The 15,000-nt window shown below is 38.0% G+C and overlaps 1 protein-coding gene and 1 long non-coding RNA gene across 2 annotated transcripts in view; both read right to left on the reverse strand.

Moving 5' to 3' along the window:
* LOC138022005 (uncharacterized) overlaps positions 1-11,108 on the reverse strand; it is a 26,223-nt gene extending 15,115 nt beyond the window's left edge. Inside the window, exon 1 of the long non-coding RNA XR_011126499.1 lies at positions 10,918-11,108. This is a non-coding gene — a long non-coding RNA (uncharacterized lncRNA). The remainder of the gene's footprint in view (positions 1-10,917) is intronic.
* Positions 1-15,000, reverse strand: part of LOC138022002 (collagen triple helix repeat-containing protein 1-like) — a 198,301-nt gene that overhangs the window by 46,925 nt on the left and 136,376 nt on the right. The gene's annotated exons all lie outside the window — the stretch shown is intronic.

Below are 15,000 nucleotides of genomic sequence, written 5' to 3' on the forward strand. Positions count from 1 at the left end.
TAATTCTACGTTAGCCAGAATTTAAGGCAAAATAACTTTACAAGCGAACGAAGGCATTTTCAAAGCAACCGGGAAACGAGTGTCAAGGAAATCACCGACGGGAGATTTAGCAAATTCGACCAAAAGACACGACCAGTTCGAAAGCTGCGAGTTCCCGACGCTCTGTTGACTTTTCCAAGGAAAACAGAAACCCGACCATTGAAGTTTCTGGCCTAGATGATAAGATAGTCTCATCAATAAACTTCAGCTCTGATGCATCAGGACAACCGATAATGAATGTGAAAGATTGATATTACATGTGGATGGCTTCAATTGCATTTGCAGTATACAGACACGCAGCCATCACCTTCGCTTCCTGAAAATCGCTTGATCTTTTAAAGCTTTAGGACATACAACGGAAATACAAGCCTATTTTCGGCAAATTTTTTTGGTTTTTTTCGAAGGCGATGAAGGCAGAAATTTAATTGACCCTAGCTGGTGAATTCGAATACGCAGCCAAGTATTTGCATAAGAAAGAATAACAAAATATTGTATTTGTCTCGTTCGTCAGAGTTTTCAGAGAGCGCCGTTGAATGCTAACAATTGTGGCGTGCAGGGGACATAATAGTTGTGTCAAATGCGAACGATATATCGTACCCGGTGATGCTGTATTGTAAGCGGTGTGGAGAGATGTCGTATCAGTATCACAACATTGAAGCGCTTTCGCAACGCGCGGCAGTAACTCAAAATTTATGCTTTTACCAAAACCAGTTGAAAGCATTGCAAACGGATCGTTTTGACAACTTATTAAAGTTGAACAGACACAACTTTTGCTCGAATCTGAAGGCTTGTACGTTTGGGAATACTTTAAGACACTCGGCGACAGAGTTGACCTCTTTCTTTCGTGCTCCGCGCGTGAATCAAAATGATGACAAAAGTGTTGATGTAAACTGTCAAAATTGACCAATCAGAGGGTATACCAGGACCTGGTATACCGGAATGAAGAATTTAAAGAGATGCTTACAGGCTCTCCCGCCTCGCCTCGACCCAAGCCCCCACCCGCTTTTCACACGCAGTTCTTTTCGTTTTCTAGACTATCTGAGAGCCTGGAACAGGCTACACATCCACTGGATCAAGTTGCAATCCTGTTTCTTGTCCAACTTTAAATTTGCTCTCTAAATAGGTAGTAGCCAAAACGCGGGGCCGGGGCCGGGGTCGGGGCCGGGGCCGGGGCGGGGTCGGGGTCGGGGTCGGGGTCGGGGTCGGGGTCGGAGTCGGGGTCGGGGTCGGGGTCGGGGCCGGGGTGTCTTTTTTTTTTTCAAAATTTTTTCGTTTCAATTTTTGTAGTTATTCTCCCGTACTGTTATTTTCTAATGTTCGGCATCTTTCCTTCATCTATGTTGGAAATTACCCAAAAGATATAAGGAACGTACGGAAGCTTCGAAGGAGACATCGTTTGCTTTTCGAAAAGAATTTCCAACTGAAATTTAATACGTTAAACCAAGTGATTCGCGCGTTAAGTTATGTCGCTTAATTGTTTTATTGTATGGAACTATATTTGCAATTTTATTTTCCACAGCAAGTTGGTGACAACTAATTAGAAATTCAGAAATATTTAAATCGAAACTGCAAACGCTCAAATTACTTTTTCACTTTCCTCCGATTAAGAACGTTAAAGGCAATCAATAGAAGAAATCAAACTTTCAGTCGACTAGTTCAACGACATATTGATGGAGCAGCTTGTACGAATAAAAATCTGAAGATCTACAGGATCCTCAGTGGCGTGATCTTGCCTTAAAGTACTGCCTCGTACGTAGGTGCGAATCGCCTAGAGACACTGAAGACTCGCTCAGCTCCACCTTTTAAAACCACATTTTAATGTTTACTTCGTACAAAACTTCTCCGCAATACAATTAAACGAAGCAGAACAGCCATAATTCCACTATGGTCGTCACGCAACCGTTCTCAGTTGCTTGTTTTCGCAAAATTGTTCTAAGTGTGGTTGTGCTTTTTCTCGTAAGATTGGATTCGATCCCTTGAAGTCCGAATAGAATTGGCTAGCAAGTTCCCGTGCGACTGACTTTACTACAAACCGTTTGTGGTAAATCAGACAACAACATTGACAACAACACGAACAAACAAGCAAAAAGAACGTTGCATGACTGCGTGACGATCATCGTGGAACTGGGATTCTGATGGTTTTTTTTTTAACGAAGTGAATATTACGATGGGACTCTGTCTGGCAGTTAGCGTGTATTCCATAAATTGAAACGAAAAAATTTTGAAAAAAAAAAAAAAGACACCCCGACCCCGACCCCGACCCCGACCCCGACCCCGACCCCGACCCCGACCCCGGCCCCGGCCCCGGCCCCGGCCCCGGCCCCGGCCCCGGCCCCGGCCCGGCCCCGGCCCCGGCCCCGGCCCCGGTCCCGGCCCCGCGTTTTGGCTACTACCCTCTAAATACCACCGCTGACCTTCACTAAGCCGTGTTAAGAGTGACTTTCTGTAAGTACTACGGATAGGTGTGCAAAATGCAAAAAGCGAATTCACTCAAACTTTTTCACAAGGAAGCCCTCGGGAAACTATTTAAGAAAATGCAAATTCTAGTTCGTTTGGATTTATATTTTTCAAGTAAAGCGATTTTGTAATTTTCACCCTTGGGAAACCCTCGAACCACTGAAAAATGTGCTTCGTATTTGCGACTCGTCCAAGGAAACTAAAACAAATATCAAAGGTATTTCGATATTAAATTATTCAATGACCGTTCCTTTACAAAGTACCGTTTTTAGAATTGGAAAAGATTCAAACCTGAATTTTTAAAAAAATTTCAAATTTACCCTCCTAAACAGCATTATCAGAAAGCTCGATTTCGGCAAATTTCAATTTATCGAAAGTAATATTTTTTACGCTGAAAAGGAGTGCTAACTTGTTTGCGAGATATCTGGTGGCTCAGTTGGTTGAGCACCGGGCTGTCACGCAGGAGGTCGTGAGTTCAACTCCGGCCGGACTAACACTCAGTGTCTTTAAATAACTGAGGAGAAAGTGCTGCCTTTGTAATTACATCTGCATATGGTTAGACTCTCTACTCTTCTCGGATAAGGACGATAAACCGTAGGTACCGTCTCACAACCCTTCAGTGTTCATAATCCTGTGGGACGTAAAAGAACCCACATACTTGTCGCAAATGGTAGGGTATGTAGTTCCCGGTGTTGTGGTCTGTCTTCTGTGCTATATCATGGTTGGGAGGGTTAAAGGGCGCACTATAATTTGGAGCCTCGCTCTGTTGTGCCACCCCCACCACAGCCTGTTTCTCTGTTTTGGTGAAAGTGATTAAATAAATAAATAAATAAATAAATAAATAAATAAATAAATAAATGTACAAAGTATTGTTCCTCTTCAGCATCCAGATATCTCGCAATCATGTTCTTAGTCAATTTTGGCCTGTGATAAAGTTCAGTTGTTATGATCAAATCTCCGGTACGTTAAACTTTCTTCCTGTTTCGTTGCCTTGGTTTCATTCACAAGAGATATTAAGATTTCGAAAAAAAAAAAACCAAACGGATTTCGAGTCGCATGTAAGCCCGACGGGGGGAGAGGGGGAAGGGGGCATGTAAAAATGACCTCCAAATATCTTTGCCACGTTATCCAATTTTAACAACGATTTGAGAATAACTGTAGGTGGCCACTGTAACGAGAGTTTCAAAATTTTGTAAACCTATTTCACAAGAGTCTTTATCAAGTACAGGGTCGCAAAACATTATGATGTCAAAAGATATAATAAATATATTTTGAGGACTGTTATCGTCACGCCATCTCACCGCTATCACACCGGGTGTAACGCTGATGAGTAAACCAAGCTATGCATGTGGACTGTAAAGAAAACCTTCTTCTTGGCAATACCATTTTGTTTTAATGGGAACACTAGACGCCTTGCAGCAAACGAAAAAGAACTTAAATGGAATAAATTTAATATTCACAAATTTCCGCTTCAGTAAACAAATACGCACGTACAAGTTAGCACTCCTTTTCAGCTTAAAAAAATGTTACTTTCGATAAAATTTCCCTCAGAAGATAAAGAATAACTACAAATCATTTAAATGGGGAAAAGCGTCGCATTGAAGCTAAAATTTCAACAGTTGTTTAGGTTAGCTCTTGTATTCATGAAGACAACTGTAAGTTCAAAGGTCATAAACTTCAAGCGAGTACCGTAAATATTTTCGCTCGTCAAATTTCGCAGTTTGAGTTGCCCAAACATTTTATTTCACAGAACGATAGTGGAAGCCTTACTCTTTCTATAGAATACCATTTTTACAGTGCAATCCATGTACCAGGTTGGGAGTTTTGCCGTTGAAATTTGCCGAAATCGAGCTTTCTGATAATGCTGTTTAGGAGGGTAAATTTGAAATTTTTTAAAAAATTCAGGTTTGAATCTTTTCCAATTCTAAAAACGGTACATTGTATAGGAAGGGTCATTGAATTGTGTAATATAGAAATAGCTTTGATATTTGTTCTAGTTTCCTTACACGAGTCGCAAATACGAAGCACATTTTTCAGTAGTTCGAGGGCTTCCCAAGGGTGAAAATTACAAAATCGCTTTAGTTGAAAAATATAAATCCAAACGAACTAGAAGTTACATTTTCTTAAATAGTTTCCAGAGGCCTTCCTTGTGAAAAAGTTTCAGGGAATTCGATTTTTGCATTTTGCACACCTATCCGTAGTATTTAGAGGAAGTCGCTCTTAATTAGTGATAGTTTTATTAAGTGTGCAAATGAGTGCTTTGATAAGGGCGAAATGTCTTGCTCACAAAAACAAGCAGTCATTACCCTTATTGAAAAGAAAGGAAAAGATCGCTCGCTACTTGAAAATTGGCGTCCAATCTCCCTTGTTAATGTGGACACAAAAATAATGACTAAAGTAATTGCCACAAGAATAAAAAATGTATTACCTGATATTATACATTGTGATCAAACGGGATATGTTAAGGATCGCTTTATAGGAGAAACCATTAGATCAATTTATGATATAATGGAATTTACTGCAGAGGAAAATATCCCAGGCCTACTGGTATTTATTGATTTCAAAAAAGCCTTTGATAGCGTTGAATGGAACTTCCTATACCGGTGCCTTGAGATATTTAACTTTGGGCCAGACTTTATTCACTGGGTGAAAACGTTTTACAAGAATATACAAAGCTGCATCATAAATAACGGTATGGCGTCAAATTTATTTTCGCTTGAACGCGGTGTTCGCCAAGGAGACCCTCTCTCTCCCTACCTTTTTATCGTAGCAGTAGAAACGCTAGCAATTGCCATTCGACAGAACCCAGGTATAAAAGGAATTAGTATTGGGAAAGAATAAACAAAACTCTTACAGTACGCTACGGCTGTTCTTTCTGACACTAATTCTGCAAAAATATTGTTTGACCTACTAAACAGTTTTGAAAGCAGCTCTGGTCTTAAAATTAATTATACAAAAACTGAAGGCATGTGGATTGGATCATCCAAAAACAACAAGGAAAAGCCATTTGGCATCAAATGGTCTGATGAACCTTTTAAAGCATTGGGAGTTCACTGTACTTATGATCAGCACCTGGCTAAGGAAAAAAACTTTATTGAAAGACTGGATAGCATTCAAAAACTTATAAGCATTTGGTCGTCGAGGAATTTATCTATATATGGTAATATTACAATAATCAAATCTTTTCTTAGTCCAAAGGTTTTGTTCGTATGCTCTATGTTACCCACACCTAAGGAAGTGGTTAAACAATTGAATCAAATGATATTCAAATTCCTATGCAAGGGCACAGATAAGGTAACTCGAGTGTTAACAATAAATGAATATTCGGAGGGTGGTCTAAAAATGATTTATCTAGCTAGAGTGCATGGTGAAGTCTTTAAGGTTAGCATGGCTAGGAAGAATTTTTAATAATAATGATGGTATATGGAAGAGATATCTGGGACACAAATTACAACACTTCGGTGGTCTGTTCTTCATGAATTGTAATTATGATATTAAAGATTATATAATTTCTTCCCAATTTTACCATGAACTTTTGTCATGGTGGTCAGAATTCCGCGAAACGTTCGCTTCAGAAAAAGATTGGGAAAATATTATTTGGAATAACAGAGAAATACTTATAGATAAAAATCCAGTTTTTTACAAAAATTACTTTGATTGTAGAATTGTTTACACACATAACCTTCTACTGGACCTTGACAACAGACAATCTTACAGCATATTCTCAAAAACTATAAAGAAAACTAACTTTCTGCAGTGGGCCGGCCTTCGTCATTCTATACCACCCCATTTAAAAGGCACCAATAAGTCTCCGTCTATAACAGCCCTCACGTTTGTGACGGAATACAACGTCTTTGACGTATTGGAAAAGAAATCAAAAGATTATTACTCACTTCTTGTCGGAAAGAAAGCGCAGCCACCCTATATAGTCAATACACTGCAAAGAAATTTTAATTTTTCTTCTGATCAAATAAAACACTTTTTTATTTTACCTCACCGTGTTGCCCTCGAATCATACGTCAAGGCCTTTCAATAGAAAGGTCTTACCTCTATACTCTACACTAACACAAAATTGCACAAAATCGGTCTTAGACAAAATGATCTGTGCAGTTTTTGCAAGGCTCAGTCAGAAACTATAAGCCACTTTTTTTTTTATCACTGTTCACATTCCAGACATTTCTGGACTGATTTTGAGTCTTACTGGCATTTTTTATCCAATCAACGGGTACACCTCTCTTTGGAGAATGTTTTATATGGAATAATATCGCAACAATGCCCTTTACTTAATTTACTCAATTATTTTGTTATCGTTGGGAAATTGTTTTTGTGGGACTGCAGAAGAAGCCAAATTAATCCAGAAATTACTGGGTTTAAGAACAAAATTGTTCTCAAGTGCGAAACAGAAAGGAAAATTAAAAACACGAAAGACTATTTTAAAAAGAAATGGGTGCTCATACCAACTCGATAAGCCTACTCGCCTGTTGTTCTACTGTTTGTTGTGGTTGTGTCTGTTTGTCTCTCTTTTTCTAGTTATTTATAATGTAAGGCGTTTTATCTTAACATAAAAATCTACCCTTTAATCTTTAATTTCGTAATAATTAATGTGTTGTTGTTCATTGTTGTAAAACATTGATAATTAATTTGTCTATAAAAAAAATAATAAATACTGAAAAAAATAAAATAATAAAAATAAAAATAAAATAAAAAGAAAGTTTGTCAACCGTCGAAGATGACTCAAATGAAAGATAAATTTGCGTGTTGTCTGCTTAGAAGTGAAAACACACCCCGTGAAATGTCCCCAAACGGTTGCGTGTACAGTAAATACAAAACAGGTCCTAAGACTGAGCCTTGAGGTACACCACAAAAAAGATCTCCACTAGTGGACTTTCCTTCCCGAACCATCACAAACTGCTTTCTATTAGTGAGGTAAGATTTAAACCAGGAAAGTGCTATGCCACCTTCTTCAATAAAGGGATCAACAGCGCTTCCTTGTGAACATCCGCGACAGTTCCTGTCTCCAACGAAAGATTGATCAGTTTAGTTGTTTGATTTAATTTCAAATTGATTCTGATTTAATTGGGGGGGGGGGGGGGGGGGGAGGAAGGTGAGACTCCCATATTATATAGGGAGGGATACTCGTCGTCTCGCTTAGTGGTATAAATTTCCGATTTTGGTCTCACTTAGTGTGTTCTGGGCAAAACGCAATCATATATTGCCGTGAATGTCTCCTTTAGGTTTGCGCGCGAATAAACATAAAATTGTGTCTTTATACTTGATATTTCTTCACGTAGGTGAAAGTATTAGATGATAATGTCTTTGCCATCATTAAAAGGCACTGTATTTTTTTTATACATATCTGCATTTTAATATGGTCTCTTTTAGGGGTAAAAAAACAAAAACCTGGGCCACGCCCAGATTGGTCTGCCTCAGGGGTTTAATTTAAAGTTTCCGACGACCATCCCTCCCTTTTTGTATGAGAGTTTCCCCCACCCCCGGGGCACCAATGGTGGATCATATTGAATCATTATGTGACAAGCTTTTCCGTATCGTATCGCATCCGATAAAGACCATAAGCTGAACAGCTTACTTCCGCCAATAGGCCAAAGTCGGAACGCTTTTATACTTGCAATGGCCCATTTGTTTTGTTTGATCACACATTATTCACTCCGTATGCGTGATCCAAGCAAAACAAAATGGCTGGCGTAAACTCGCCAACATTTCTGAATTGGAAATATTGAGAAAACAAGATGGTGCTGTTCTACAGAATACAAAGAGGGCCACAAAATTTGGCCTGAAAGTTTTCAACAGTAAGAGAAGAGTTACTTTTGCCAAACAGTGTTTGACTTCGTTTTTCCAAATAATTATTGCTGAAAATTAAACAGTCTTCACGCCAACAATTTGCTTCACTCGAAGTAATTCTACTTTGTAGGGCTGGTGGCCCAGCAAAACGAATTTGTTCCTGAAATCGACGAATTAAAAAAATATCTTAAAAAGTTCCACATGGCTGCAAAGAAACAAGACTGGTCATTTTACAACAAACCAATGACGATCTTGTAACCCCCCCTCATTTTTCCAGATTTTGCAACTTTACTCTCTTATATCTCTGCTTTCGAACGTTGAATTTTGTCATGTTTTGCATGTTAGCTTAGATTAATTAGTTTGTCTTTCAAATTTAAACAATAATGAAGGTGAATTAAAATTAGAGACATTAAAAAAAGAACTTACTTTTCTGAAAAACTGACCTACAGATTTTGTTGAATTTTAACATTATCTGGTAACGCTGAAGGGAAGAATCACCGTCCCCTTTTTATAAAAAAGACCATATATCTTGATTTTAAGGCTCAAAGAAATGCCTTATATCGTTGCCACGGTGAAGTTATTTTGTAGGAAAATGTGATGTGAGAAATCTTTGATGGGTACTTAATACCCTCGCCAAATTTTGTCTTGATATCAGTACCGTAACTGCATCTGTAATTAAACTCCTGTACAGCTAGAAAATTCGTACTTAAGTTAAAGATCATGTACCGCAGAAAACAAGACATAAAAATACAAAGTTACAAGCAAGACACTTAAAGTTTCAGAAACGCCAAAAACCACGAGTGAAATAAACTACTTACAAGATCTGTTCGGCAACTCCGGGTACAACAACTAACTTACAAAAGGAAATACAATACTTTCATACGAAAGACGACTGCCTAATGAAGCGAAGAAATGAACAAATTAAGGGAATTACATATCATTAGGCAACAGAACTTAAGTACATTGGATAGACGCGATAGGGACACAAATACCAACTAATTACCGCATACGGAATTTAGGCAAATTTACAAATATCTCGCGAACGCGATAAAACTACACGGTACAACTGTTAAGCGACGACAAATGACAGCAAATTACATAGAGCTAAAAAATTGCAAACGTAGCAAAACTTGTAGGGAAATGTTTAGTTAAATGAAAAAATTGATTTCTCGTGTCTACAGTATCTAAGGACAGAATATGTTTATTTGTTTGACAAAAGGAGGAAGTATTGCGAGCCTCCTTAAATCGACTTTAGATGATTTTCTTCTGCAATTGTTGTTGAGATCACTTCGTGAGTATATACTTAAACAATTATTCTTTTGAATCTTGGTGAATAGTGGCAGAATATTAAACTCGCCTCTTCGCGGCTCGGTAAATATTCTGCCACTGTTCACCTCGATTTCAAAGAATAATTGTTATTACAAGTCTGTCCAATGATTTCTTGATTATTCTTCTTTCACATGACGAAATTTCGGCTTTCCTGCTATTGGTGCTTGTGTGGAATTCAAGTTTGTTAACAGGTGTGTTAATTTGTCTTTCTAGAAAGTCTCTACTTTGGCGGTTCCGTAACTTACATGTTTACTTGGCTTGCGTGAAGATAAAACACAACGAGAACACGTACGTACGCGCGTGTTGTTTTGCAGAACAGATTTACACTAACAAACTAATTTCTGGGGTTGGGAACGAATTTGGTGCAGAGTTTTAAACTTTTGTTTTATCTACTCTTGAGAAATATCAACAATTTTCGCATAGGGGTCCTTGGTCCCCGACTTATACCACTTATGACCCCAGATAACTTAAATCTCGCAAAGCAGATAAAGAAAGCCTTCGATAAATGGAAAGGGTCTTTGCTTTAACTGAATATTTTCAGAATCGTGTTTGTACATGTTTACGAACGGGTTACTTTCTTTTGTATGTCTAGAATACCTACACGGTCGTATAATGAAATGGAGCTTGTGATGGGAGACGGGCAAATGAAAATAAAAGCTGATCAGTCTATACTCACAACGACATCCAATACGACTGTACCTGGGATATATCAAGGATAAAATAGAATACATAAATTTTCATATTCCTACAGAAATTATTCACAGGTATTTTTTTTTTGGGGCTGCTTACATGATTCGCGGACGAAGGCCTCTCGATTATGTTCACCCTTTTTCAAATTACAAGAGAAATATTTCAGTTTGGAACTTGACAATTTAATATTATTGCAAGAAACAAAAAAGCTATCTTCATGGAAACTGTCAGTTCTTTACATTTTGATTCAGGTAAGATATTCAAGATTATCGTTTTTTTCTCGCGGACCACGGACACCATACTGTATTCAGCAATATTAGGATATGGCCTCTACGCACTACGTAAGCATTCAGTAGCAATCCAACACACATTTTAGCTTACGTTGGTTATGTCCAAAAAAATGACGAACCTCATTTATTATCACCCCAGGTTAAATTACCAATAATCGGCTTATTCGCGTTTCACATATAAAATATATCCTCAGGCTTAGAGTCTATTCCAAACATCCTTTTTTACGCGTCAAAACACTTTATTAACGTTCTTAGATTTCTTCTAACATTAAAATGTGATAACCTTCAACCACAGCTCAGTAGGAAGACTTACCGACTTGGGCCTCAAAAACACGTCCGCAAAAGTCGTCGCTCGTTCGAAATAAAGCAACTTTGATCAGAGCATTCAAGCAGAAAAGTATCAAATGAATATTAACCAATAGTGAGGCTGCCATATCAGCGACTGTCAGCCCTATATATAGCTATTCAGATATTTAAGCCCTCTTTGTCAGCATAGCTACCCGCCATTGCTAGTGTACTGACTGGCTTACCGAGTCTCGGGTGTGACCTTAAGTGGGAAAGTCTTGCGCAAGCTGTTTTATAAACAGTTCAGAGTTTTAATTAATGAAATTTAATGAAATTATTCCACTATTACGCCATTTTACCATATTTGGTCAAGAGAACGCTCAAAATATGAGATGATAATAAACTGTGCATAGTTTCCCCGTTTGAACGGTTTAGAACAGAGCAAATATGGGCGGAACGGAAGTTTTTCAACGAAAGTAATTGTTTTCAACACGATGCAAAGCCTCAGAATGATGCATGTAGTCTTTGGAGGAGGATACATGAACATTATAGTTGGAGTTTGACATCTAGCGCACTTCACGATATTAAGTTATTCCACATTTTAACGCCAATTCTTAAGAAAGATTTTTTTGCCGGAATATTAGTATTCTCGAACGTTTAAGAAAATAATCTCCTCTTATATTAGCGATGATCTCATCTCGTAAGAATGAATATCACCTTGATGGCTGAATAGGTTATATATAGTAGGAGATGTAACTCGTCATTTCGTTTATCCAATCAAATAAAGGACATTTGGCTGGCTTTTTGTGCTGCCAGGGAAAAAAATACTCCAAAGCTCGCAAAATATCCACGCATACTATATCTTAAGCCATCGAATTTTTAAAAAATTAATGAAGCAATTATTCCATTCCCCACTCAGTGTTGGATATAACCCAACAACTCACAACCCGCCTCTTTGACTGTTTGCCTGTCTTATATCCAACTCGCGCTCGTGGAATAATATCCTGTTGCAAAGCAAACATTTTAAATAGTAAATATTGTCAGGCAAAGATGGCACAGCGTCAATAACTGGTCTATAGTCTTCCTTTAGCTTTTATTGTGTGGTATATTGGTTCCAATAGCTCATTTTGCAATGCACTTTCAATAGCTGAGCGATACTCGACGTTACGTCTCCTATTGTCAGATTAATGTGCCAACCAGAGATCAATTAGCTGCCGAAACAACGCATTCCTTTGTTGTGTTTGGCAAAATTTGACTATTAACAGAATTGTTTACAAACATCGAATATCGCTATATTTCAGTACTTTATTCTCAGCCGACTAATAAGAAAGTCTATAAAGCGATAGCATTGTACCACTGAAGCCGAAGCAATACTTAATGGATAATTATATTACCCCTGATAATTTCCCTGCTAACAAAAAGGACCGCCTCCGTTTTCCTCAAACAGTTGTTTTGTCATATTAAAGACTACAATCGTTGATTTAATGCAGACAGAGAACAATAGAATTTCATGGGGATTAGTAATTATAAACAAAGATTGCCCTATGTAACTAGTTGTTATAATATTGATCGGAATTGAATAAACAAAACAGAATGCGTATTAATAACGTTGAATTCACTATCGGTTTATCTTTTAAAGCAGGCCAGAATTAAAACCAGGATGATATTCCTGAAACAATTAGAATAATCAGTATTATCAACTTCACAGTACTATCGGACATCAAGTCAGGTGTTGCTCATGATTAATTCATTTTCTATTTTTGGCCAGGTGCCGTTGTTTTTACCTCGGGCAACCATGCTTTATTTTACTAAAAATTGGTCTCCCAGTAAACTTTACTGTCGTCATGGACGACGAACTGGACGACCGCCGATTTCGGGCACTGGAACTTACGATTAGTAATGGTGATAGGACTGAGTGAGTTCAATTCGGTCTGCAATAATTATATAATACGAGTGACAATAACAAAATCGGCAGCCGTGCAGCTGGAGTCCGATTTGGTAACTGAGGAGTAAACTATGATTCCAAACTGAATTGGACGACACAAAGTCCTCTCACCAATTAATCATACAAATTACCATTTCCGAGAAAAGAAGAAGAAGAGCCAAGTTATGAAAGAGAGGGAGAATTTGTATTAAAAGACTGACAAAGGAGGCGTAAATTGCTTAATGTCGCATACTATATCTTAAGCCATCGAATAAGACGTATTTAAAAATTAATGAAACAATTATTCCATTCCCCACTCAGTGTTGGGTATAACCCAACAACTCACCACCCGCCTCTTTGACTGTTTGCCTGTCTTATATCCAACTCGCGCTCGTGGAATAATATCCTGTTGCCAAGCAAACATTTTAAATAGTAAATAGTGTCAGGCAAAGATGGCACAGCGTCAATAACTGGTCTATAGTCTTCCTTTAGCTTTTATTGTGTGGTATATTGGTTCCAATAGCTCATTTTGCAATGCACTTTCAATAGCTGAACGATACTCGCCGTTACGTCTCCTATTGTCAGATTAATGTGCCAACCAGAGATCAATTAGCTGCCGAAACAACGCATTCTTTTGTTGTGTTTGGCAAAATTTGACTATTGACAGAATTGTTTACAAACATTGAATATCGCTATATTTCAGTACTTTATTCTCAGCCGACTAATAAGAAAGTCTATAAAGCGATAGCATTGTACCACTGAAGCCGAAGCAGTACAAACAAAGATTGCCCTATGTAACTAGTTGTTATAAAATTGATCGGAATTGAATAAACAAAACAGAATGCGTATTAATAACGTTGAATTCACTATCGGTTTATCCTTTAAAGCAGGCCAGAATTAAAACCAGGATGATATTCCTGAGACAATTAGAATAATAAGTATTATCAACTTCACAGTACTATCGGACATCAAGTCAGGTGTTGCTCATGATTAATTCATTTTCTGTTTTTGGCCAGGTGCCGTTGTTTTTACCTCGGGCAACCATGCTTTATTTTACTAAAAATTGGTCTCCCAGTAAACTTTACTGTCGTCATGGACGACGAACTGGACGACCGCCGATTTCGGGCACTGGAACTTACGATTAGTAATGGTGATAGGACTGAGTGAGTTCAATTCGGTCTGCAATAATTATATAATACGAGTGACAATAACAAAATCGGCAGCCGTGCAGCTGGAGTCCGATTTGGTAACTGAGGAGTAAACTATGATTCCAAACTAAATTGGACGACACAAAGTCCTCTTACCAATTAATCATACAAATTACCATTTCCGAGAAAAGAAGAAGAAGAGCCAAGTTATGAAAGAGAGGGAGAATTTGTATTAAAAGACTGACAAAGGAGGTATAAATTGTTTAATGGCGCTTTGAAAGAAAGAAAGAAAGAAGGAAAGAAAGAAAGAAAGAAAGAAAGAAAGAAAGAAAGAAAGAAAGAAAGAAAGAAGGAAAGAAAGAAAGCCCCAATTTAAGAGTCTGTACAATGTTTGTTGGTTGATTTAAATTACACCTTTGAATGTGATAGACTTATTGAACTTGGCAAGTGAAGTGGAAAATATGAGTTTTTTAAAATTAAAACCAATCACAATTTTTATGATTGAAATTGTCATCGACGAGAACCCCTTGGATTGTTGACTTTAACAATGCTAACAAGTTGAGAAACCGGTAGCCGAGAGAATAAATGAATGAATGCCCCGGGGTGGGGGGGGGGGGGGGGGGGGGCACTTTAGGCAATTCTGGGTGGGGATGTGCCGCTGGGACCCTGGAACCCTTATAGCTTAGCCTATACCAGAGCTAGTTCAGCTGAATTTTGCTACCCTATACTAGAGTAAACTCGCACCGATTTCCGTCTAAATTCCGATTCTTGACAGTTAATAATATCCAGAGGTGTTTCATGATAACCATTTATTGACACTGTTGAGGCTGAGTTAGGTAAACTTAAACTTTGCCGATTTGATTTTTTTATATTATTGAGTGGGAATTTCTGGTTTCCTTAGTCTTGATAAAATCTTCAACCGACTGGTCAGTTTCGTGAAAAAAGATACCCTATTCTAGACCGAAAGGTTATGATTTATATAATCTATCCTAAAGTAAACTGCTTGAAAACCATACCCTTCACAGCGGCACATACCTAT

Source organism: Montipora capricornis, chromosome 10, assembly GCF_036669925.1.
Source record: "Montipora capricornis isolate CH-2021 chromosome 10, ASM3666992v2, whole genome shotgun sequence".
NCBI classification, from domain to species: Eukaryota; Metazoa; Cnidaria; class Anthozoa; order Scleractinia; family Acroporidae; genus Montipora; species Montipora capricornis.